The sequence below is a fragment of the Eleutherodactylus coqui genome, chromosome 4 (assembly GCF_035609145.1).
Source record: "Eleutherodactylus coqui strain aEleCoq1 chromosome 4, aEleCoq1.hap1, whole genome shotgun sequence".
Classification (NCBI taxonomy): Eukaryota; Metazoa; Chordata; class Amphibia; order Anura; family Eleutherodactylidae; genus Eleutherodactylus; species Eleutherodactylus coqui.
Window position 1 is genome coordinate 304,061,794 of NC_089840.1, and position 24,396 is coordinate 304,086,189.

The following is a 24,396-nucleotide window of genomic DNA, read 5'->3' on the forward strand; positions in this document are numbered from 1 at the left end:
AGAAACCCACTACACCACCGCAAGCACACCAGCATGCCACAATCGCTACTATCCATACTGGTTTCATGCTCCCCACCCCGACCATAAAGTTGGAGGTGTCTCCATAGCCTTTCACAAATCCTAAGCCACAGATCCTAGCGCTAGAGAGGGAGGGCGAGGGGAGGTACCTATTCCTGAAAATTAAGATATTAAACGACACTTTCACCCTCGCTAACTTTTACTTCCCTAACCAGGGCCAGGTTCTCTTCGGCACCAGAGCTCTCCAGAGATTATAAGAGTTCACAGAAAACACGACAATCATAGCCGGAGGCGACTTCAACATGGTCCTAGATCCACACCTGGACACCTCCTCAGGGCGCTCCTCAGTCTCGCTCTTGGCCATTCGCAGACTCAAGAAACACCTGGTGAGTCTACACCTAGTCGACCTGTGGAGATCCCTCCACCCGGCCGATAGGGACTATAACTGCCATTCGCGGGTCCACAACTCGTACAGCAGAATCGATTACATCTTTATCACACACAAATTGTTACACGGGGCCCCTAAATGCTCCATAGGGAATTTCCTCTGGTCCGACCATGCCCCAGTACTAGCCGAACTTAACCCAATAAAGCAGGACTACAGAGGATTTAATACTCGATCAGAACACCCTGAACGCAAGGGACAGATTTCGGGCGGGGCAATACGAGTACGGCAATAAGAGTGGGAGGTGGTTGGCTAGGGCATTGCGTCCCCAGACTCCCCAAACAAACATCTTGTCCATCCGTACCCCCTCAGGAACCGAGGTGTGCGCTCCTAGTGAGATCCTAGAAACCTTTAGGGGTTACTACTCCAAGCTTTACAACATACCCCACCAGGGGGAGATGGATGGACAAACTCATGAGCCTACAGCGCAGTACCTGCACCTTCATACACGCACCACTATCTCAGGGGCGGACTCTGAAGCACTTGAGAGTGATTTGTCGCCCTCAGAACTCTCTCAGGTTCTGAGAGACCTGAAACTGGGGAAGAGTCCGGGCCCGGACGGATTCACACCAAGGTCCAACTACTGGGTGGACAGATATCAGAACTTATGTTGTCCGCCTTTAACGCCGTCACTAAGGGTTGCCAATTCCCTCCTCAGGCCCTGCAAGCCAACATAGCTGTGATCCTGAAGCCTGGAAGGGACCCTCTCTCATGTAAAAGCTATAGACTAGAGATGAGCGAGCACCAAAATGCTCGGGTGCTCGTTACTCGAGACGAACTTTTCGCGATGCTCGAGGGTTCGTTTCGAATAACGAACCCCATTGAAGTCAATGGGCGACCCGAGCATTTTTGTATATAGCCGATGCTCGCTAAGGTTTTCGTTTGTGAAAATCTTGGCAATTCAAGAAAGTGTTGGGACCGACACAGCAACGGATAGGGCAGGCGAGGGGCTACATGTTGGGCTGCATCTCAAGTTCACAGGTCCCACTATTAAGCCACAATAGCGGCAAGAGTGGGGCCCCCCCCAACAACTTTTACTTCTGAAAAGCCCTCATTAGCAATGCATACCTTAGCTAAGCACCACACTACCTCCAGCAAAGCACAATCACTGCCTGCATGACACTCCGCTGCCACTTCTCCTGGGTTACATGCTGCCCAACCCCCCCCCCCCCCCTGCACGACCCAGTGTCCACAGCGCACACCAAATTGTCCCTGCGCAGCCTTCAGCTGCCCTCATGCCACACCACCCTCATGTCTATTTATAAGTGCGTCTGCCAGAGGAACCGCAGGCACACACTGCAGAGGGTTGGCACGGCTAGGCAGCGACCCTCTTTAAAAGGGGTGGGGCGATAGTCCACAATGCTGTACAGAAGCAATGAGAAATCCAATCCTGTGCCACCTCCATCTGGAGCTGCACACGTGGGCATAGCAATGGGGAACCTATGTGCCACACACTATTCATTCTGTCTAGGTGTCTGCATGCCCCAGTCAGACCGCGGTTTTTTATAAATAGTCACAGGCAGGTACAACTCCGCAATGGGAATTCCGTGTGCACCCACAGCATGGGTGGCTCCCTGGAACCCACTGGCTGTACATAAATGTACCCCATTGCAGTGCCCTGGACAGCAGAGCTAACGTCAGATTAAATGCAGGTGGGCTACAGCCCACACTGCATGCCCCAACCGGAGCAGGGTTTTTAATTCATAGACACAGGCAGGTACAACTCCATATTGTGAAGTCCCTGTGGACCGACAGCATGGGTGGGTGCCAGGAAGCCACCGGCGGTACATAAATATATCCCATTGCATTGCCCATCACAGCTGAGGTAATAATGTCATGTTTAATGCAGGTGGGCTTCGGCCCACACTGCATGCCCCAGTCAGACTGGGGTTCTTTAGAAGTGGACACATGTAGTTACAACTCCCTGTGGACCCACAGCATGGGTGGCTCCCTGGAACCCACCGGCGGTACATAAATATATCCCATTGCATTGCCCATCACAGCTGAGGTAATAAATTCATGTTTAATGCAGGTGGGCTTCGGCCCACACTGCATGCCCCAGTCAGACTGGGGTTCTTTAGAAGTGGACACATGCAGTTACAACTCCCTGTGGACCCACAGCATGGGTGGGTGCCAGGAAGCCACTGGCGGTACATAAATACATCCCATTGCAGTGCCCAACACAGCTGATGTAACGTCAGCTGTAATGCAGGTGGGCTAAAAATTAATTTGATTACACTGTAGGCGAGGGCCCCCAAAAATTGGTGTACCAACAGTACTAATGTACCTCAGAAAAATTGCCCATGCCCAACCAAGAGGGCAGGTGAAACCCATTAATCGCTTTGGTTAATGTGGCTTAATTGGTAACTAGGCCAGGAGGCAGCCCAGTAAAAATAAAAATTGGTTGAGGTGAAAGTTTTAACGCTTTAATGAGCATTGAAACGTATACAAATTGTTTAGAAAAATTATATGACTGAGCCTTGTGGGCCTAAGAAAAATTGCCCGTTCGGCGTGATTATGTGAGGTTTCAGGAGGAGGAGCAGGAGGAGGAGGAGGAATATTATACACAGATTGATGAAGCAAAAAGGTCCCCGTTTTTGATGGGAATAGAGAACGATGCTTCCATCCGCGGGTGCAGCCTACGTATTGCTTAGGTATCACTGCTGTCCGCTGGTGGAGAAGAGAAGTCTGGGGAAATCCAGGCTTTGTTCATCTTGATGAGTGTTAGCCTGTCGGCACTGTCGGTTGACAGGCGGGTACGCTTATCTGTGATGATTCCCCCAGCCGCACTAAACGCACTCTCTGACAAGACGCTAGCCGCAGGACAAGCAAGCACCTCCAGGGCATACAGAGCGAGTTCAGGCCACGTGTCCAGCTTCGACACCCAGTAGTTGTAGGGGGCAGAGGCGTCACGGAGGACGGTCGTGCGATCGGCTACGTACTCCCTCACCATCCTTTTACAGTGCTCCCGCCGACTCAGCCGTGACTGGGGAGCGGTGACACAGTCTTGCTGGGGAGCCATAAAGCTGTCAAGGGCCTTAGAGAGTGTTGCCCTGCCTGTGCTGTACATGCTGCCTCATCTCCGCGCCTCCCCTGCTACCTGGCCCTCGGAACTGCGCCTTCGGCCACTAGCGCTGTCGGATGGGAATTTTACCATCAGTTTGTCCGCCAAGGTCCTGTGGTATAGCAACACTCTCGAACCCCTTTCCCCTTCGGGTATGAGAGTGGAAAGGTTCTCCTTATACCGTGGGTCAAGCAGTGTGCACACCCAGTAATCCGCAGTGGCCAGAATGCGTATAACGCGAGGGTCACGAGAAAGGCATCCTAACATGAAGTCAGCCATGTGTGCCAGGGTACCTGTACGCAACACATGGCAGTCCTCACTAGGAAGATCACTTTCAGGATCCTCCTCCTCCTCCTCCTCAGGCCATACACGCTGAAAGGATGACAGGCAAGCAGCATGTGTACCCTCACCAGTGGGCCAAGCTGTCTCTTCCCCCTCCTCCTCATCTTCCTCCTCCTCACCGCGCTGAGATATAGACAGGAGGGTGCTCTGACTATCCAGCGACATACTGTCTTCCCCCGGCTCTGTTTCCGAGCGCAAAGCATCTGCCTTTATGCTTTGCAGGGAACTTCTCAAGAGGCATAGCAGAGGAATGGTGACGCTAATGATTGCAGCATCGCCGCTCACCACCTGGGTAGACTCCTCAAACTTTCCCAGGACCTGGCAGATGTCTGCCAACCAGGCCCACTCTTCTGAAAAGAATTGAGGAGGCTGACTCCCACTGCGCCGCCCATGTTGGAGTTGGTATTCCACTATAGCTCTACGCTGCTCATAGAGCCTGGCCAACATGTGGAGCGTAGAGTTCCACCGTGTGGGCACGTCGCACAGCAGTCGGTGCACTGGCAGATTAAACCGATGTTGCAGGGTGCGCAGGGTGGCAGCGTCCGTGTGGGACTTGCGGAAATGTGCGCAGAGTCGGCGCACCTTTCCGAGCAGGTCTGACAAGCGTGGGTAGCTTTTCAGAAAGCGCTGAACCACCAAATTAAAGACGTGGGCCAGGCATGGCACGTGCGTGAGGCTGCCGAGCTGCAGAGCCGCCACCAGGTTACGGCCGTTGTCACACACGACCATGCCCGGTTGGAGGCTCAGTGGCGCAAGCCAGCGGTCGGTCTGCTCTGTCAGACCCTGCAGCAGTTCGTGGGCCGTGTGCCTCTTATCTCCTAAGCTGAGTAGTTTCAGCACGGCCTGCTGACGCTTGCCCACCGCTGTGCTGCCATGCCGCGCGACACCGACTGCTGGCGACGTGCTGCTGCTGCTGACACATCTTGATTGCGAGACAGAGGTTGCGTTGGAGGAGGAGGAGGAGGAGGAGGGTGCTTTAGTGGAGGAAGCATACACCACCGCAGATACCACCACCGAGCTGGGGCCCGCAATTCTGGGGGTGGGTAGGACGTGAGCGGTCCCAGGCTCTGACTCTGTCCCAGCCTCCACTAAATTCACCCAATGTGCCATCAGGGAGATATAGTGGCCCTGCCCGCCTGTGCTTGTCCACGTGTCTGTTGTTAAGTGGACCTTGGCAGTAACCGCGTTGGTGAGGGCGCGTACAATGTTGCGGGAGACGTGGTCGTGCAGGGCTGGGACGGCACATCAGGAAAAATAGTGGCAACTGGGAACTGAGTAGCGCGGGGCCGCCGCCGCCATCATACTTTTGAAGGACTCCGTTTCCACAACCCTATACGGCAGCATCTCCAGGCTGATAAATTTGGCTACGTGCACGTTTAACGCTTGAGCGTGCGGGTGCGTGGCGGCATACTTGCGCTTGCACTCAAACACTTGCGCTAGCGACGGCTGGACGCTGCGCTGACAGACATTGGTGGATGGGGCCAAGGACAGCGGAGGTGAGCGTGTGGGTGCAGGCCAGGAGACGGTAGTGCCTGTGTCCTCAGAGCGGGGTTGGATCTCAGTGGCAGGTTGGGGCACAGGGGGAGAGGCAGCGGTGCAAACCAGAGGCGGTGAACGGCCTTCGTCCCACCTTGTGGGGTGCTTGGCCATCATATGTCTGCGCATGCTGGTGGTGGTGAGGCTGGTGGTGGTGGCTCCCCGGCTGATCTTGGCGCGACAAAGGTTGCACACCACTGTTCGTCGGTCGTCTGCACTCTCAGTGAAAAACTGCCAGACCTTTGAGCACCTCGGCCTCTGCAGGGTGGCATGGCGCGAGGGGGCGATTTGGGAAATAGTTGGTGGATTATTCGGTCTGGCCCTGCCTCTACCCCTGGACACCGCACTGCCTCTTCCAACCTGCCCTGCTGCTGCCCTTGCCTCCCCCTCTGAAGACCTGTCCTCAGTAGGCGTAGCAAACCAGGTGGGGTCAGTCACCTCATTGTCCTGCTGCTCTTCCTCTGAATCCTCTGTGCGCTCCTCCCTCGGACTTACTGCCCTTACTACTACCTCACTGATAGACAACTGTGTCTCATCGTCATCGGCCTCCTCACCCACTGAAAGCTCTTGAGACAGTTGCCGTAAGTCCCCAGCCTCATCCCCCGGACCCCGGGAACTTTCCAATGGTTGGGCATCAGTGACGATAAACTCCTCTGGTGGGAGAGGAACCACTGCTGCCCAATCTGAGCAGGGGCCCGAGAACAGTTCCTGGGAGTCTGCCCGCTCCTCAGAATGTGTCATTTTCATGGAGTGAGGAGGCTGGGAGGAAGGAGGAGCAGCAGCCAGAGGATTCTGAGTTGCAGCAGTGGACGGCGCAGAACTGTGGGTGGACGATAGATTGCTGGAAGCACTTTCTGCCATCCACGACAGGACCTGCTCACACTGCTCATTTTCTAATAAAGGTCTACCGCGTGGACCCATTAAATGTGCGATGAATGTGGGGACGCCAGAAACGTGCCTCTCTCCTAATCCCGCAGCAGTCGGCTGCGATACACCTGGATCAGGAGCTCGGCCTGTGCCCACACCCGGACTAGGGCCTCCGCGTCCTCGGCCGCGCCCACGTCCTCTAGGCCTACCCCTACCCCTCAGTATGCTGTATTACCAGTAATGCAGAAACAGAACGCTGTAATTAAATGTGCCGCTTATTGGCCTGTGGTTGGAGGCTGATTTCGCTTACGGAACGCCAGGAAATAATTTGGCGCAAGCCTGCTGTAACACTTAGCTGGCTGCGTATGATTTTGTAGAACTACTACACCCAGCACACACAGACCCAGAACACTGAGCACAGTCACAGGCAGGCCAAATAGATTTTTTGCCCAAATTTTTTTAGCAAAGGCCCACTGCCTATATTTAATCAATAATATTAATATGTCTTGTGTCCCTGCCTATGCACTTCTGTCCCTGGAGTATGTCACAGAACTGCAGAGTGTTGCACTGTGGACTGCAATACAGCAGTGATTTCACAGCCCAGACAGAGCCAGGAAATAATTTGGCGCAAGCCTGCTGTAACACTTAGCTGGCTGTGTATGATTTTGTAGAACTACTACACCCAGCACACACAGACCCAGAACACTGAGCACAGTCACAGGCAGGCCAAATAGATTTTTTGCCCAAATTTTTTTAGCAAAGGCCCACTGCCTATATTCAATGAATATGTCTTCTGTCCCTGCCTCCACACTTCTGTCCCTGGAGTATGTCACAGAACTGCAGAGTGTTGCACTGTGGACTGCAATACAGCAGTGATTTCACAGCCCAGACAGAGCCAGGAAATAATTTGGCGCAAGCCTGCTGTAACACTTAGCTGGCTGCATATGATTTTGTAGAACTACTACACCCAGCACACACAGACCCAGGACACTGAGCACAGTCACAGGCAGGCCAAATAGATTTTTTGCCCAATATTTTTTAGAAAAGGCCCACTGCCTATATTCAATGAATATGTCTTCTGTCCCTGCCTCCACACTTCTGTCCCTAGATTATGTCACAGAACTGCAGAGTGTTGCACTGTGGACTGCAATACAGCAGTGATTTCACAGCCCAGACAGAGCCAGGAAATAATTTGGCGCAAGCCTGCTGTAACACTTAGCTGGCTGTGTATGATTTTGTAGAACTACTACACCCAGCACACACAGACCCAGAACACTGAGCACAGTCACAGGCAGGCCAAATAGATTTTTTGCCCAAATTTTTTTAGCAAAGGCCCACTGCCTATATTCAATCAATAATATTAATATGTCTTCTGTCCCTGCCTACGCACTTCTGTCCCTGGAGTATTACTGCAGGGCGCAATGCTCTGCACGGCCGATATACCAAAAAAAAGAAATGTGCAACACTGCAAAAAGCAGCCTCCACAGTACTGCACACGGTTAGATGTGGCCCTAAGAAGGACCGTTGGGGTTCTTGAAGCCTACAATAACGCCTAACACTCTCCCTATAGCAGCTCCAACACGATAGCACTTTCCCTCAGCTATGTCACAACGCATCTGTGGCGAGCCGCGGGAGGGGCCGATTTTTATACTCGGGTGACACCTGATCTCGCCAGCCACTCACTGCAGGGGGGTGGTATAGGGCTTGAACGTCACAGGGGGAAGTTGTAATGCCTTCCCTGTCTTTCAATTGGCCAGAAAAGCACGCTAACGTCTCAGAGATGAAAGTGAAAGTAACCCGAACATCGCGTGGTACTCGTTACGAGTAACGAGCATCTCGAACACGCTAATACTCGAACGAGTATCAAGCTCGGACGAGTACGTTCGCTCATCTCTACTATAGACCCATCTCCCTCATTAATAGTGACCTTAAAATATTTTCCAAAATGCTGGCCAATAGGTTAAATCCTCTTATCCCATCCCTTATCCATATTGATCAAGTTGGATTTGTTCCGGGAAGGGAGGCCAGAGAGAACATGATAAAAACACTATCACTGATCAATAAAGCTCGGAGATCCCATACCCCACTGTGCCTTCTCGCAGTAGACGCAGAGAAGGCCTTTGACAGGGTGAGATGGTCCTTCCTGGAACAGGTGTTGAGGGAGGTGGGTCTGGGCCCGAGGGCCCTTTCCTGGATCATGGCCCTATACAGCAACCCCTCTGCGCGTATCAGAGTGAATGGTCTTCTGTCTGAGCCCTTTCAAATCCGGAATGGGACAAGACAGGGCTGCCCCCTTTCCCCACTCCTATACATTCTAGCGATGGAACCGCTGGCAGCAGCCCTGAGGAGTAACCCTGACATTCGGGGGATGCCAGGCGGAGGCGGAGAACAAAAAATCTCCATTTTTGCAGACGACCTGCTGATGTACGTTACGAGTCCCAATACGTCAATGCCCGCAATTCTACAAGAATTAACAAGTTATGGGAAAATTAGTAACTTTAAGATAAATCTTCAAAAATCCCTCCACCCGGCCGATAGGGACTATAACTGCCATTCGCGGGTCCACAACTCGTACAGCAGAATCGATTACATCTTTATCACACACAAATTGTTACACGGGGCCCTTAAATGCTCCATAGGGAATTTCCTCTGGTCCGACGATGCCCCAGTACTAGCCGAACTTAACCCAATAAAGCAGGACTACAGAGGAAATTAAATTTGAAATTAAAGGAAATTAATTGGAAATTAAACGACAATTTACTTAAAGATCCCATATGCATGGATGACATCACCAAAACAATCACCACCTTCTTAGAGACCCACACAGCAGATACAACCCCAGCGCCACTCAAATGGGAGGCACTAAAATGTACCCTGAGAGGAGTCTTTATCTCGCACGGCTCGAGGCTTAAAAAAGAACGGTCATATAGACTCAAACAGCTATTCCGTGACCTAGAGTCCCGCGAAACAGCCAACAAAGCACAGAGGTCAGAAGCCCTACTAACAGACATCATAAATATCAGGCACGAGATCTTGGCCATACTCGATCAGAACACCCTGAACGCAAGGGAAAGATTTCGGGCGGGGCAATACGAGTACGGCAATAAGAGTGGGAGGTGGTTGGCTAGGGCATTGCGTCCCCAGACTCCCCAAACAAACATCTTGTCCATCCGTACCTCCTCAGGAACCGAGGTGTGCGCTCCTAGTGAGATCCTAGAAACCTTTAGGGGTTACTACTCCAAGCTTTACAACATACCCCACCAGGGGGAGATGGATGGACAAACTCATGAGCCTACAGCGCAGTACCTGCACCTTCATACACGCACCACTATCTCAGGGGCGGACTCTGAAGCACTTGAGAGTGATTTGTCGCCCTCAGAACTCTCTCAGGTTCTGAGAGACCTGAAACTGGGGAAGAGTCCGGGCCCGGACGGATTCACACCAAGGTTTTATGAACTACTGGGTGGACAGATATCAGAACTTATGTTGTCCGCCTTTAACGCCGTCACTAAGGGTTGCCAATTCCCTCCTCAGGCCCTGCAAGCCAACATAGCTGTGATCCTGAAGCCTGGAAGGGACCCTCTCTCATGTAAAAGCTATAGACTAGAGATGAGCGAGCACCAAAATGCTCGGGTGCTCGTTACTCGAGACGAACTTTTCGCGATGCTCGAGGGTTCGTTTCGAATAACGAACCCCATTGAAGTCAATGGGCGACCCGAGCATTTTTGTATATAGCCGATGCTCGCTAAGGTTTTCGTTTGTGAAAATCTGGGCAATTCAAGAAAGTGTTGGGAACGACACAGCAACGGATAGGGCAGGCGAGGGGCTACATGTTGGGCTGCATCTCAAGTTCACAGGTCCCACTATTAAGCCACAATAGCGGCAAGAGTGGGCCCCCCCCCCCAACAACTTTTACTTCTGAAAAGCCCTCATTAGCAATGCATACCTTAGCTAAGCAGCACACTACCTCCAACAAAGCACAATCACTGCCTGCATGACACTCCGCTGCCACTTCTCCTGGGTTACATGCTGCCCAACCCCCCCCCCCCTGCACGACCCAGTGTCCACAGCGCACACCAAATTGTCCCTGCGCAGCCTTCAGCTGCCCTCATACCACACCACCCTCATGTCTATTTATAAGTGCGTCTGCCAGAGGAACCGCAGGCACACACTGCAGAGGGTTGGCACGGCTAGGCAGCGACCCTCTTTAAAAGGGGTGGGGCGATAGTCCACAATGCTGTACAGAAGCAATGAGAAATCCAATCCTGTGCCACCTCCATCTGGAGCTGCACACGTGGGCATAGCAATGGGGAACCTATGTGCCACACACTATTCATTCTGTCTAGGTGTCTGCATGCCCCAGTCAGACCGCGGTTTTTTATAAATAGTCACAGGCAGGTACAACTCCGCAATGGGAATTCCGTGTGCACCCACAGCATGGGTGGCTCCCTGGAACCCACCGGCTGTACATAAATGTACCCCATTGCAGTGCCCTGGACAGCAGAGCTAACGTCAGATTAAATGCAGGTGGGCTTCAGCCCACACTGCATGCCCCAACCGGAGCAGGGTTTTTAATTCATAGACACAGGCAGGTACAACTCCATATTGTGAAGTCCCTGTGGACCGACAGCATGGGTGGGTGCCAGGAAGCCACCGGCGGTACATAAATGTATCCCATTGCATTGCCCATCACAGCTGAGGTAATAATGTCATGTTTAATGCAGGTGGGCTTCGGCCCACACTGCATGCCCCAGTCAGACTGGAGTACTTTAGAAGTGGACACATGTAGTTACAACTCCCTGTGGACCCACAGCATGGGTGGCTCCCTGGAACCCACCGGCGGTACATAAATATATCCCATTGCATTGCCCATCACAGCTGAGGTAATAAATTCATGTTTAATGCAGGTGGGCTTCGGCCCACACTGCATGCCCCAGTCAGACTGGGGTTCTTTAGAAGTGGACACATGCAGTTACAACTCCCTGTGGACCCACAGCATGGGTGGGTGCCAGGAAGCCACCGGCGGTACATAAATACATCCCATTGCAGTGCCCAACACAGCTGATGTAACGTCAGCTGTAATGCAGGTGGGCTAAAAATTAATTTGATTACACTGTAGGCGAGGGCCCCCAAAAATTGGTGTACCAACAGTACTAATGTACCTCAGAAAAATTGCCCATGCCCAACCAAGAGGGCAGGTGAAACCCATTAATCGCTTTGGTTAATGTGGCTTAATTGGTAACTAGGCCAGGAGGCAGCCCAGTAAAAATAAAAATTGGTTGAGGTGAAAGTTTCAACGCTTTAATGAGCATTGAAACGTATACAAATTGTTTAGAAAAATTATATGACTGAGCCTTGTGGGCCTAAGAAAAATTGCCCGTTCGGCGTGATTATGTGAGGTTTCAGGAGGAGGAGCAGGAGGAGGAGGAATATTATACACAGATTGATGAAGCGAAAAGGTCCCCGTTTTTGATGGGAATAGAGAACGATGCTTCCATCCGCGGGTGCAGCCTACGTATTGCTTAGGTATCGCTGCTGTCCGCTGGTGGAGAAGAGAAGTCTGGGGAAATCCAGGCTTTGTTCATCTTGATGAGTGTTAGCCTGTCGGCACTGTCGGTTGACAGGCGGGTACACTTATCTGTGATGATTCCCCCAGCCGCACTAAACGCCCTCTCTGACAAGACGCTAGCCGCAGGACAAGCAAGCACCTCTAGGGCATACAGCGCGAGTTCAGGCCACGTGTCCAGCTTCGACACCCAGTAGTTGTAGGGGGCAGAGGCGTCACGGAGGACGGTCGTGCGATCGGCTACGTACTCCCTCACCATCCTTTTACAGTGCTCCCGCTGACTCAGCCGTGACTGGGGAGCGGTGACACAGTCTTGCTGGGGAGCCATAAAGCTGTCAAGGGCCTTAGAGAGTGTTGCCCTGCCTGTGCTGTACATGCTGCCTCATCTCCGCGCCTCCCCTGCTACCTGGCCCTCGGAACTGCGCAATACTTTCAGGTGAGGGACTACATAGGATCGCTAGGGAATCCTGAGTCACTGAGCTCGGAATGCACTCCATTTGAGAAGCTATGTGTGGGTTCTGACGCACCCCCTCACACAATATCTCTGCTGTACGGGTTGCTGGCCGAAGCGAAAATGGCAGAGACACGACCGCCATGGGAGGCGAGATGGGAGGAGACATTGAACAAACAATTCTCTGGAGAGCTCCGGAGAAAGACATATCAGGTGACCCACAAGATGTCCATCTCTACCAAGGCACAGGAGCTTAATTACAAAATTGTCACACAATGGTACAGAACCCCGGACAGGCTCCACAGAATTTTCCCAGAAGTTTCAAACACATGCTGGAGATGCTGCTCCGAAGTAGGAGACATGCTACACATCTGGTGGTCCTGCCCATTGATTGCCCCCCTCTGGGGAGACGTTGCCAGGGTCTACGAGAGGGTCAGCAGATCCCCTATGGCTCTGAACCCCGAGACTGCTCTCCTCTCCATGCTTCCCGGTTCGGTATCTAAGACCAAAAAAAGCCTTCTAGGCCACTTCATCATGGCCATGCGCCACATCATCTCCCGGCACTGGAGACGTGGAGGGGAGATCCTGAGGTCCACATAGGTGGAGGAGGTCGAACATATTAAATACATGGAGGACCTCCGGAACAGCGAAACTGTGCAAAACCAATCAGCAGCCGGGCCTCGAGATGTCTGGGTGGCCTGTATAGATTTCAAAGGCTCCCCATCATTTCTCAAATAGTTGGCCGACGGATCTCTTAGATAGAGATAGAAATCTACCCACGTGACATCGGGGCCCCCTTCCAACTCGCCCGTCTGCTTCCATAATTTCTCCCTTCCCAGCATCTTCATAAGCTCGGCGAATTTATGAGACAGCCAAACCCTTTACCTTTGTCCCCTCCTCCCCTCTGTATCTAGTTTTACTTCTCCTTCCCCCCTTTCCTCTCTCCTTCTCTCTTTTTGTCCCCCAGCACTGCTTGGGGTATATTAATATATCTGTTTGTTTGTATATAATGTCATTTATAAAATTTGCTTGCAACGCACATTGCTCAATTCCGCAAGGTTAAAAGAAAATTTAGAAGCGACGGCCTCTGGGTGGCAGTGCGGGCGACTCCCTCAGACCCCGAGGCCCACACAGCGACACCATGGCCTAGGTGGGTACTCCCTTAACCAATAAATATTTTTAAGATAAAGCTCTCGATATACAAAAAGGAAAAAGTGGAGGGGCACGAACCCGCATTGGCCCGCGACCCGGACCGCGCCACAAGATAAGAGAACAACACCCAATAAGTATACATTTTATCGAAATGTTGTATTGTTGGCATAGAAAATCAATAAACACATTTTGAAAGAATTTAATAATCGAGTTGGGACCCATTAACTTTTCCTATTTATGACATAATCAATGCTCGTGCCAAATTACATCAGGAAGTGAGAGAATTAGATTCCTTACTACGTAAAATTTGGACGCTAATTCTTTGGCGCTTAGAATTGAATAATCGAGTTGGGACGCATTAACTTTTCCTATTTATGACATAATCAATGCTCGTGCCAAATTACATTGGAAAGTGAGAAAATTGCATTCCGTACTTAAATTTTGGATGCTAGTTCTTTTGCGCTTAGAATTGAATAATCGAGTTGGGACCCATTAGCTTTTCCTATTTATGACATAATCAATGCTCGTGCCAAATTTCAAGTTTCTATTACAGTGGATAGTGAGAGAATTAGATTCCGTACGTAAAATTTGGACGCTAATTCTTTGACGCTTAGAATTAAATAATCGAGTTGGGACCCATTAACTTTTCCTATTTATGAAATAATCAATGCTCGTGCCAAATTTCAAGTTTCTATGACGTTGGGAAGTGATGGAATTAGATTCCGTACGTAAATTTGGACGCTAATTTTTTTGCGCTTAGAATTGAATACTCAAGTTGGGACCTAATAATTTTTCCTATTTATAACATAATCAATGCTCGTGCCAAATTACATCGGAAAGTGAGAGAATTAGATTCCGTACGTAAAATGTGGACGCTAATTCATGGCGCTTAGAATTGAATAATCGGGTTTGGACCCATTAGCTTTTCCTATTTATGATATAATCAATGCTCGTGCCTAATTACATGGGGAAGTGAGAAAATTACATTCCGTACGTAAAATTTGGATGCTAGTTCTTTTGCGCTTAGAATTGAATAATCGAGTTGGGACCCATTAGCTTTTCCTATTTATGACATAATCAATGCTCGTGCCAAATGTCACATTTCTATGACATTGGAAAGTGAGAGAATTAGATTCCGTATGTAAAATTTGGACGCTAATACTTTGGCGCTTAGAATTAAATAATCAAGTTGGGACTCATTAACTTTTCCTATTAATGACATAATCAATGCTCGTGCCAAATTTCAAGTTTCTATGACATTGGGAAGTCAGAAAATTAGATTCTGTACATAAAATTTGGACGCTAATTCTTTGGCGCTTAGAAATAAATAATCGAGTTGGGACCCATTAGCTTTTCCTATTTATCACATAATCAATGCTCGTGCCAAATTTCAAGTTTCTATGACATTTGAAAGTGAGAGAATTAGATTCCGTACATAAAATTTGGATGCTAATTCTTTTGCGCTAAAATCGAATAATCGAGTTAGGACCAATTAACTTTTCCTATTTATGACATAATCAATGCTCGTGCCAAATTTCATGTTTCTACGACATCGGGAAGTGAGAGAATTAGTGGCAATGTTGGAAATCGAACAATCTACGCGGGGGGGGGGGCATAACTGTCGACGACGCACGCACATTAGCCATTTATCATAGGATAGTTGTACTATGCCTATAATCTTCCCAGGAGTGTACTCAATAACTTCCCAAAGTTTCATGGCGATCGGATGAATGGTGTAGTAGCGCATAAAGGACAAACAGACAGACAGACAGACACGCAAACATACAATTTTATATATACAGACTAGCTTACTCGTCGCGCGTTGCTGCGAAGACAGACAGACATACATACATTCGTTTTTATATATATAAATAACAACCAATCACAGCGCAGCTTTCATGTTACCTCAGCAGTATAATATATAGCAACCAATCACAGCGCTGCGTTCATGTTACCTCAGCAGTAAGAGAAATAACAACCAATCACCGCGCAACTTTTATTCTGCCTCAGCAATAAAAAAAATAGCAACCAATCACAGTGCAGCATTCATTTTACCTCAGCGGTATAATATATAGCAACCAATCACAGCACAGCTTTCATGTAACCTCAGTAGTATAAGAAGTAGCAACCAATCACAGCACAGCTTTCATTTTACCTCAGCATTCTCAATATCCAGCAATTGTCTTGCAAAACGTTCGGCGGATGCATTATTTTGTATTTGAACACGCTTGATCGTAATGCTTTTGCTTTCATGCTTGAGATGGAAATCAAACGATCGTTGTCTGGGGGGCATAACTGTCGACGATGCTCGCACGCGCGCCACCTATCGTAGGATAGTTGTACTATGCCAGTAATCTTCCCAGGAGTGTACTCAACAACTTCCTAAAGTTTCATGGCGATTGGATGAATGGTGTAGTAATGCATAAAGGACAGACAGACATACATTCATTTTTATATATATAGATGACATCAGGAAATGAGAGAATTAGATTCCGTACTTAAAATTTGGACGATAATTCTTTGGCGCTTGGAATTGAATAATCGAGTTGGGACCCATTAACTTTTCCTATTTATGACATAATCAATGCTCGTGCCAAGTTTTATGCTTCTTTGACATCGTGAAGTGAGAAAATTAGATTCCGTACGTAAAATTTGAACGCTAATTGTTTGGCGCTTAGAATTGAATAATCGAGTCAGGACCCATTAACTTTTCCTATTTATGACATAATCAATGCTCGTGCCAAATTTCAAGTTTCTATTACATTGGGAAGTGAGAAAATTAGATTCCGTACGTAAAATTAGCACGCTAATTCTTTGGCGCTTGGAATTGAATAATCGAGTTGGGACACATTAACCTTTCCTATTTATGACATAATCAATGTTCGAGCCAAATTTCAAGCTTCTACTACATTGGGAAGTGAGAAAATTAGATTCCGTACGTAAAATTTGAACGCTAATTCTTTGGCGCTTAGAATTGAATAATCGAGTTGGGACCCATTAGCTTTTCCTATTTATGACATAATCAATGCTCATGCCAAATTTCATGTTTCTACGACATCAGGAAGTGAAAGAATTAGTGGCAATTATGGAAATCTAACGATCTACGTGGGGGGGGGGGCGTAATTGTCGACAATGCTCGCACACGCGCCATTTATTGTAGGATAGATATACTATGCCAGTAATCTTCCCAGGAGTGTACTCAACAACTTCCCAAAGTTTGATGGCGATCAGATGAATGGTGTAGTAATGCATAAAGGACAAAGACACGCATACAGACAGACATGCATACATTCAATTTTATATATATAGACTAGCTGATATACCCGGCTTTGCCAGAGTTAATTTGGTACTGGTGTTTATCTGGTGTTCACACGGTAAATCTTATGAAGTCATGGTTAATTTAGAGATAACGGGATAAACATATGTTCACCATTTTGCATAGTTCTTTGCGCTACCCAGGAAACACCACGGGGAGGTAACCATGCGACGTTTCCCTTATATAAAATGACATCAGGAAGTGAGAGAAATAGATTCCATACGTAAAATTTGGACGCTAATTCTTTTGCACTTAGAATTGAATAATCAAGTTGGGACCCATTAACTTTTCCTATTTATGACATAATCAATGCCTGTGCCAAATTTCAAGTTTCTATGACATCGGGAAGTGATAGAATCAGATTACGTACGTACAATGTGGACGCTAATTCTTTGGCGCTTAGAATTGAACAATCGAGTTGGGACCCATTAACTTTTCCTATTTATCACATAATCAATGCTCGTGCCAAATTTCAAGTTTCTATTACAGTGGATAGTGAGAGAATTAGATTCCGTACATAAAATTTGGACGCTAATTCTTTGACGCTTAGAATTAAATAATCGAGTTGGGACCCATTAACTTTTCCTATTTATGAAATAATCAATGCTCGTGCCAAATTTCAAGTTTCTATGACGTTGGGAAGTGATGGAATTAGATTCCGTACGTAAATTTGGACGCTAATTTTTTTGCGCTTAGAATTGAATACTCAAGTTGGGACCTAATAATTTTTCCTATTTATAACATAATCAATGCTCGTGCCAAATTACATCGGAAAGTGAGAGAATTAGATTCCGTACGTAAAATGTGGACGCTAATTCATGGCGCTTAGAATTGAATAATCGGGTTTGGACCCATTAGCTTTTCCTATTTATGATATAATCAATGCTCGTGCCTAATTACATGGGGAAGTGAGAAAATTACATTCCGTACGTAAAATTTGGATGCTAGTTCTTTTGCGCTTAGAATTGAATAATCGAGTTGGGACCCATTAGCTTTTCCTATTTATGACATAATCAATGCTCGTGCCAAATGTCACATTTCTATGACATTGGAAAGTGAGAGAATTAGATTCCGTATGTAAAATTTGGACGCTAATACTTTGGCGCTTAGAATTAAATAATCAAGTTGGGACTCATTAACTTTTCCTATTAATGACATAATCAATGCTCGTGCCAAATTTCAAGTTTCTATGACATTGGGAAGTCAGAAAATTAGATTCTGTACATAAAATTTGGACGCTAATTCTTTGGCGCTTAGAAATAAATAATCGAGTTGGGACCCATTAGCTTTTCCTATTTATCACATAATCAATGCTCGTGCCAAATTTCAAGTTTCTATGACATTTGAAAGTGAGAGAATTAGATTCCGTACATAAAATTTGGATGCTAATTCTTTTGCGCTAAAATCGAATAATCGAGTTAGGACCAATTAACTTTTCCTATTTATGACATAATCAATGCTCGTGCCAAATTTCATGTTTCTACGACATCGGGAAGTGAGAGAATTAGTGGCAATGTTGGAAATCGAACAATCTACGCGGGGGGGGGGGCATAACTGTCGACGACGCACGCACATTAGCCATTTATCATAGGATAGTTGTACTATGCCTATAATCTTCCCAGGAGTGTACTCAATAACTTCCCAAAGTTTCATGGCGATCGGATGAATGGTGTAGTAGCGCATAAAGGACAAACAGACAGACAGACAGACACGCAAACATACAATTTTATATATACAGACTAGCTTACTCGTCGCGCGTTGCTGCGAAGACAGACAGACATACATACATTCGTTTTTATATATATAAATAACAACCAATCACAGCGCAGCTTTCATGTTACCTCAGCAGTATAATATATAGCAACCAATCACAGCGCTGCGTTCATGTTACCTCAGCAGTAAGAGAAATAACAACCAATCACCGCGCAACTTTTATTCTGCCTCAGCAATAAAAAAAATAGCAACCAATCACAGTGCAGCATTCATTTTACCTCAGCGGTATAATATATAGCAACCAATCACAGCACAGCTTTCATGTAACCTCAGTAGTATAAGAAGTAGCAACCAATCACAGCACAGCTTTCATTTTACCTCAGCATTCTCAATATCCAGCAATTGTCTTGCAAAACGTTCGGCGGATGCATTATTTTGTATTTGAACACGCTTGATCGTAATGCTTTTGCTTTCATGCTTGAGATGGAAATCAAACGATCGTTGTCTGGGGGGCATAACTGTCGACGATGCTCGCACGCGCGCCACCTATCGTAGGATAGTTGTACTATGCCAGTAATCTTCCCAGGAGTGTACTCAACAACTTCCTAAAGTTTCATGGCGATTGGATGAATGGTGTAGTAATGCATAAAGGACAGACAGACATACATTCATTTTTATATATATAGATGACATCAGGAAATGAGAGAATTAGATTCCGTACTTAAAATTTGGACGATAATTCTTTGGCGCTTGGAATTGAATAATCGAGTTGGGACCCATTAACTTTTCCTATTTATGACATAATCAATGCTCGTGCCAAGTTTTATGCTTCTTTGACATCGTGAAGTGAGAAAATTAGATTCCGTACGTAAAATTTGAACGCTAATTGTTTGGCGCTTAGAATTGAATAATCGAGTCAGGACCCATTAACTTTTCCTATTTATGACATAATCAATGCTCGTGCCAAATTTCAAGTTTCTATTACATTGGGAAGTGAGAAAATTAGATTCCGTACGTAAAATTAGCACGCTAATTCTTTGGCGCTTGGAATTGAATAATCGAGTTGGGACACATTAACCTTTCCTATTTATGACATAATCAATGTTCGAGCCAAATTTCAAGCTTCTACTACATTGGGAAGTGAGAAAATTAGATTCCGTACGTAAAATTTGAACGCTAATTCTTTGGCGCTTAGAATTGAATAATCGAGTTGGGACCCATTAGCTTTTCCTATTTATGACATAATCAATGCTCATGCCAAATTTCATGTTTCTACGACATCAGGAAGTGAAAGAATTAGTGGCAATTATGGAAATCTAACGATCTACGTGGGGGGGGCGTAATTGTCGACAATGCTCGCACACGCGCCATTTATTGTAGGATAGATATACTATGCCAGTAATCTTCCCAGGAGTGTACTCAACAACTTCCCAAAGTTTGATGGCGATCAGATGAATGGTGTAGTAATGCATAAAGGACAAAGACACGCATACAGACAGACACGCATACATTCAATTTTATATATATAGACTAGCTGATATACCCGGCTTTGCCAGAGTTAATTTGGTACTGGTGTTTATCTGGTGTTCACACGGTAAATCTTATGAAGTCATGGTTAATTTAGAGATAACGGGATAAACATATGTTCACCATTTTGCATAGTTCTTTGCGCTACCCAGGAAACACCACGGGGAGGTAACCATGCGACGTTTCCCTTATATAAAATGACATCAGGAAGTGAGAGAAATAGATTCCATACGTAAAATTTGGACGCTAATTCTTTTGCACTTAGAATTGAATAATCAAGTTGGGACCCATTAACTTTTCCTATTTATGACATAATCAATGCCTGTGCCAAATTTCAAGTTTCTATGACATCGGGAAGTGATAGAATCAGATTACGTACGTACAATGTGGACGCTAATTCTTTGGCGCTTAGAATTGAACAATCGAGTTGGGACCCATTAACTTTTCCTATTTATCACATAATCAATGCCCGTTCCAAATTTCATGTTTCTATGACATTCGGAAGTGAGAGATTTAGATTATGTATGTAAAATTTCGACGCTAATTCTTCTGCGCTAGAATTAATAATCGAGTTTGGACTAGAGATGAGCGAGCACCAAAATGCTCGGGTGCTCGTTACTCGGGACGAAATTTTCGCGATGCTCGAGGGTTCTTTTCGAGTAACGAACCCCAGTGAAGTCAATGGGCGACCCGAACATTTTTGTATATCGCTGATGTTCGCTAAGGTTTCCATTTGTGAAAATCTGGGCAATTCAAGAAAGTGATGGGAACGACACAGCAACGGATAGGGCAGGCGAGGGGCTACATGTTGGGCTGCATCTCAAGTTCCCAGGTCCCACTATTAAGCCACAATAATGGCAAGAGTGCCCCCCCCAACAACTTTTACTTCTGAAAAGCCCTCATTAGCAATGCATACCTTAGCTAAGCACCACACTACCTCCAACAAAGCACAATCACTGCCTGCATGACACTCCGCTGCCACTTCTCCTGGGTTACATGCTGCCCAACCTCCACCCCCCCCCCCCCCCCCGCACGACGCAGTGTCCACAGCGCACACCAAAGTGTCCCTGCGCAGCCTTCAGCTGCACTCATGCCACACGCTGGCCTCATAGCCACACCACCCTCATGTCTATTTATAAGTGCGTCTGCCATGAGGAGGAACCGCAGGCACACACTCCAGAGGGTTGGCACGGCTAGGCAGCGACCCTCTTTAAAAGGGGCGGGGTGATAGCCCACAATGCTGTACAGAAGCAATGAGAAATATAATCCTGTGCCACCGCCATCAGGTGCTGCACACGTGGGCATAGCAATGGGGAACCTATGTGCCACACACTATTCATTCTGTCAAGGTGTCTGCATGCCCCAGTCAGACCGCGGTTTTTTATAAATAGTCACAGGCAGGTACAACTCCGCAATGGGAATTCCGTGTGCACCCACAGCATGGGTGGCTCCCTGGAACCCACCGGCTGTACATAAATGTATCCCATTGCAGTGCCCTGGACAGCAGAGCTATCGTCAGATTAAATGCAGGTGGGCTTTGGCCCACACTGCATGCCCCAACCTGACCGGGGTTTTTAATTCATAGACACAGGCAGGTACAACTCCCTATTGTGAAGTCTCTGTGGACCGACAGCATGGGTGGGTGCCAGGGAGCCACCAGCGGTACATAAATATATCCCATTGCATTGCCCATCACAGCTGGTAATGTCATGTTTAATGCAGGTGGGCTTCGGCCCACACTGCATGCCCCAGTCAGACTGGGGTTCTTTAGAAGTGGACACATGCAGTTACAACTCCGTGTGGACCCACAGCATGGGTGGCTCCCTGGAACCCACCGACGGTGCATAAATATATCCCATTGCAGTGCCCAGCACAGCTGAGGTAATGTCATGTTTAATGCAGGTGGGCTTCGGCCCACACTGCATGCCCCAGTCAGACTGGGGTTCTTTAGAAGTGGACACATGCAGTTACAACTCCGTGTGGACCGACAGCATGGGTAGGTGCCAGGAAGCCACCGGCGGTACATAAATATATCCCATTGCAGTGCCCAGCACAGCTGCTGTAACGTCAGCTTTAATGCAGGTGGGCAAAAAATTAATTGGATTACACTGTAGGCGAGGGCACCAAAAAATTGGTGTACCAACAGTACTAATGTACGTCAGAAAAATTGCCCATGCCCAACCAAGAGGGCAGGTGAAACCCATTAATCGCTTTGGTTAATAAGGCTTAATTTGTAACTAGGCCTGGAGGCAGCCCAGTTAAAATAAAAATTGGTTCAGGTGCAAGTTTCAACGCTTTAATGAGCATTGAAACGTATAAAAATTGTTTACAAAAATTATATGACTGAGCCTTGTGGGCCTAAGAAAAATTGCCCGTTCGGCGTGATTACGTCAGGTTTCAGGAGGAGGAGCAGGAGAAGGAGGATGAATATTATACACAGATTGATGAAGCTAGGTCCACGTTTTTGATGGTGATAGAGAACAATGCCTCCATCCGCGGGTGCAGCCTACGTATTGTTTAGGTATCGCTGCTGTCCGCTGGTGGAGAAGAGAAGTCTGGGGAAATCCAGGCTTTGTTCATCTTGATGAGTGTAAGCCTGTCGGCACTGTCGGTTGACAGGCGGGTACGCTTATCTGTGATGATTCCCCCAGCCGCACTAAACACCCTCTCTGACAAGACGCTAGCCGCAGGACAAGCAAGCACCTCCAGGGCATACAGCGCGAGTTCAGGCCACGTGTCCAGCTTCGACACCCAGTAGTTGTAGGGGGCAGAGGCATCACGGAGGACGGTCGTGCGATCGGCTACGTACTCCCTCACCATCCTTTTACAGTGCTCCCGCCGACTCAGCCTTGACTGGGGAGCGGTGACACAGTCTTACTGGGGAGCCAGAAAGCTGTCAAAGGCCTTAGAGAGTGTTCCCCTGCCTGTGCTGTACATGCTGCCTGATCTCCGCGCCTCCCCTGCTACCTGGCCCTCGGAACTGCGCCTTCGGCCACTAGCGCTGTCGGATGGGAATTTTACCATCAGTTTGTCCGCCAGGGTCCTGTGGTATAGCATCACTCTCGAACCCCTTTCCTCTTCGGGTATGAGAGTGGAAAGGTTCTCCTTATACCGTGGGTCGAGCAGTGTGTACACCCAGTAATCCGTAGTGGCCAGAATGCGTGTAACGTGAGGGTCACGAGAAAGGCATCCTAACATGAAGTCAGCCATGTGTGCCAGGGTACCTGTACGCAAGACATGGCTGTCCTCACTAGGAAGATCACTTTCAGGATCCTCCTCCTCCTCAGGCCATACACGCTGAAAGGATGACAGGCAAGCAGCATGGGTACCCTCAGCAGTGGGCCAAGCTGTCTCTTCCCCCTCCTCCTCCTCCTCCTCCTCCTCAACGCGCTGAGATATAGACAGGAGGGTGCTCTGACAATCCAGCGACATACTGTCTTCCCCCGCCTCTGTTTCCGAGCGCAAAGTGTCTGCCTTTATGGTTTGCAGGGAACTTCTCAAGAGGCATAGCAGAGGAATGGTGACGCTAATGATTGCAGCATCGCCGCTCACCATCTGGGTAGACTCCTCAAAGTTTCCAAAGACCTGGCAGATGTCTGCCAACCAGGCCCACTCTTCTGAAAAGAATTGAGGAGGCTGACTCCCACTGCGCCGCCCATGTTGGAGTTGGTATTCCACTATAGCTCTACGCTGCACATAGAGCCTGGCCAACATGTGGAGCGTAGAGTTCCACCGTGTGGGCACGTCGCACAGCAGTCGGTGCACTGGCAGATGAAACCGATGTTGCAGGGTGCGCAGGGTGGCAGCGTCCGTGTGGGACTTGCGGAAATGTGCGCAGAGTCGGCGCACCTTTCCGAGCAGGTCTGACAAGCGTGGGTAGCTTTTCAGAAAACGCTGAACCACCAAATTAAAGACGTGGGCCAGGCATGGCACGTGCGTGAGGCTGCCGAGCTGCAGAGCCGCCACCAGGTTACGGCCGTTGTCACACACGACCATGGCCGGTTGGAGGCTCAGCGGCGCAAGCCAGCGGTCGGTCTGCTCTGTCAGACCCTGCAGCAGTTCGTGGGCCGTCTGCCTCTTCTCTCCTAAGCTGAGTAGTTTCAGCACGGCCTGCTGACGCTTGCCCACCGCTGTGCTGCCGTGCCGCGCGACACCGACTGCTGGCGACGTGCTGCTGCTGACACATCTTGATTGCGAGACAGAGGTTGCGTAGGAGGAGGAGGAGGAGGAGGGTGGTTTAGTGGAGGAAGCATACACCGCCGCAGATACCACCACCGAGGTGGGGCCCGCAATTCTGGGGGTGGGTAGGATGTGAGCGGTCCCAGGCTCTGACTCTGTCCCAGCCTCCACTAAATTCACCCAATGTGCCGTCAGGGAGATATAGTGGCCCTGCCCGCCT